Here is a 3,647-nt window from a genome sequence, read left to right on the forward strand (position 1 = left end):
CTGACCTAAGACAGAGAGGGTGATTGCTTATGGCAAAGAACAGGCTTGTGCAAACTTTCTGAAGAAGCGCTTTGAAGGAGCATCTCAGCATCTCTGCCATTTAGCAATTGACAAAGAAAGAGGCATATTTGATTTGTGATTCTATTTAAGGTGCAAGACCTCTTTGTGACCTGCACCTCTACAGCCCTTTCACATCATAGTTATCTCCAAAGATAATTAGGCATAGGGTGGAATTAAAATTCAAGAGAAAAGCTTGGGTTTAATAAACCTCAGGTGTTGAATGTGACAAGAGAGAATCTGTTGACTCCCTGAGCTGAGGTACTGTGTGTCCTGAGACGAACCCAGCAGAGGAGAGGGGGAGGTTGACAGTCATGCTGAGAGGCTGGAATAGAAGCGGAGACAGTGACTCGAAATGGCACAGCTCCAAGACTGGGGAGCCATCGCCGAAGCAGGTGATGATTTGTTAAGCTATCTTAGTCTCCAACAGAACAAAAAAAGACAGTTTCAATGAAGAAGTCGAAAAGGGATAGAATGTGATAAAATAAATCCAAAGAAAAGTAGGCATTCAGCAGGCACATGTGTGAGTATACTAAGTGTGCTTCCACTTTGCGGACACAATCCAGAGTGCCCTTTCTAGACAGCCAAGTGACTCCTTTCTTTTCCTTCCTTCCTTTAGATCCTCACTCACCACTACTTCATCAATAAGGTTTTCCTTGACCATCATATTAAAAAATAGCAATCCATTTTCTCATACTCTGTTTACCCTATTCTGCTTACTCTGCTTTTCTCCATAGCAGTTTTCACTTCCCCAAATACCATTTATTTACTTATTTATTTATGGTCTGACTCATTCGAGTATAACAAAAGGTCCATAAAAAAGGAGTGTTGTCTATGTTTATTCTCTGTTGCCTCCCCAGTGCACAAAATTTAGTAAGGAATGAATGAATGAATGAATGAATGCAAGCAAGCACACTCCCTGGGAGAACGCACTTAGAACCAGAGAGTGTACAATTCTTGATCCATGCCTGTTCTTATTTGCTGGATGGTGAGCTTTTCTCCACTAACTTCAATGCGTCATCTGTAATATTACGTGAATTAGGAGAGGTTGGGAGTAGGAATAACATCATATTTCCCCAGGGAAGAAACTAGATTAGTCCATCTCTTTGCATCTCTTCTGGTTCATAGTCCTCTGACTCTGTGACTCTATAATTTCATGAACTAAATGTTCTATTTTCTCCCACAGTAAATCCTTTGCTTTTAAATTCAATGAATATCTCAATTTTACATGAAATCTGTATTGATTGATTGATTTATAAAAGCAAATATAAGAAACAAAGGAACCAAAATAATTTTTGATGCCAGTAGTCTTCCAGTTATTCTATGTTGGAAAATCAGCTGAAATATCCAGTTCAACCAGGGGGAAGGGCACTCAAAGCAGTTTTACTGATGTATTTTCTTTTTTACCACTGTTATTTAAAAGGATTGACCAAATACAGTAGACAATTCCTTGGTTGTTATTTAGAGAAAGTTTTGAGCTTAAATCAATATGATATTTTGCTCTGTAGGTATTGGAAATCATTCTGCCGTTGTCACTAATTGCTTTGGTATTCTGCAAAAGTACAAAGTGTCAGCTATTTATTAATAAATCTGTTTTTGTAGTAGGGGGTGCATCTTTACTGTTTATCATGTAACAGCAGTAAAAAATACTGAAGCCCTGAATGGAGCATGTAATGAAAGACTCTGTCAGTGTGTGGCATATCTCTTGATTAAAAACCAGGTAAAGGGATGTGTAAGGAGAAGGACAAGATACATACAATTCTTCTAAAGCCTTCATTGCCAGTGATCACTCTTACATGGATTAAAAGCTGTCAGATATTATCATTTATCAAGCAATTGTGAAATGGGAAAATATAAAATTAAGGAGAAATTTTTGATGGCTTGTCATAGTCAGCCACTGGGCTAGGCATCCATAGAATTCATGAGATTAAGTAGATAAAATACACATTTATTTGATTCTCTGGTGAAACTAAATTGAGAAAGTGGTTTGCAAGATAGATTTCCCATCCCTTTTACTCAACGGTGAGTGATAGAGAAAGCAGTCCTCTATCTTTATCTTTCCAACAGAGCTTTTCTAGACAAAAACCATAGCTCCAAACCATTCTGGGAAACAAAATTGTTTCCTCAGAAAAGAAGTAATGGAAGAGTGTACTCTTTCATCATATCCAAGTCATCACGTACCCAAATTGAGTGCTACATGTAGATGTTTATGGAGCATAATTGGGGGAGCATTGAGACAAACTTCTTAGCCTCCAGGAGTCATTTGTACCAGCTTACCCAAGTTCCTGAAATTGTTCCTATGCTTACCAGTCATAGGAATCAAAGTCCCATAGGTTATTTTCTCAGCCAGTTCAATTTAAGTATGTATTTAAGGGTGGTACCAGTAAATAAACTGTATCTGGGTGAAAAATATGAGATAACTCCTGCGGACCCTACCTTGGAACCTAAGAGAATCTCAACATGGTTAAAGAGCCTCCAGTTAGTCTAAACAGACATCAGGATTCTGCTCTGACTAAAGAAAAAAAAAAAAACTAAAGCTTTTCAATGCATGTGAATTAAATGCCCAGTACTATGTGCCAAGCAAAGAGGGAGAAATACAAAATGACTTCTGTTCTTAGTGGGAGGCAAGTAATAACAAAATAAATAACTGCACATATGCAGTATGCCAACCGAGGAATGCATTATGTTGCTTGGGGTTTATAGAGAAATTAGTGGCACACTGGGCTTAAGGGAAGGGTTCAATAAGGCTTTCTGTAAAAAGTGACTTCAGGGTAAAAGTGCTAATAAGGACTAAGAGGTCCTCAGGTAGACCAGGAAGTTTAAAATAATGCAAAAGAAATTCAGAAAAAGGAGCACCTGGCTGGCTCAGTTGGTGGAACTTGTGTCTCTTGATCCTGGGATGGTGGGTTTGAGCCCTATGTTGGATGGAGAGAGTCCTCAAAAATATAATTTAAAAAATTCGGAAAAAGGAAACCACTTTGGACAGTACCTGATACCTCTTCTACTACTATTGCTTCTACATCTCCACCCCAACCTGATTCATTTGTTTTTCTCTTCTGGAGAAGCTTTCATTTGTATAATCCTGTGTAGTATTAGAGTATGTACATGTACTTTCTCATTTGATCTTCTAGCTGCCTTCAGTTGTAGCAGAGATTGACCAAGCACTACAGAATACTGAAGTGATGATTTTCTCAATTTTTCCATGGAGAGTACATAAAGGGCTTTGTTCTATGCACATATGAAAGAAGTTAGTTCATTACATGCCATGGGTGTCATAGGGCATTGAGATTTAATTCTCTGGTTGAGAAAACGTAAGATAGACATTCACCAAACTTATCTCCTTTTTGTCCTGACTATGAAGATAGACCATATTTTTCATTCTCTCTAGAAGGGAAGTGGGGCCAAATAGCTAAGTTCTAGTCAATAGAATACATATAGAATTGATATGTACCACTTCTCAACCAAGCTAAGTATGAGCTAAGTTGGTTCATACTCAACCAAGCTAGCTTCTCCTGCATGCTAGTCCATATGTGTTTCCTGTCTGCTGACTGAAATGGGAGAGCTCTGAAGTTACAGGAAAGAATAGAGCC

The sequence above is a fragment of the Lontra canadensis genome, unplaced genomic scaffold, assembly GCF_010015895.1.
Source record: "Lontra canadensis isolate GAN:19392208 unplaced genomic scaffold, GSC_riverotter_1.0 scaffold32, whole genome shotgun sequence".
Classification (NCBI taxonomy): Eukaryota; Metazoa; Chordata; class Mammalia; order Carnivora; family Mustelidae; genus Lontra; species Lontra canadensis.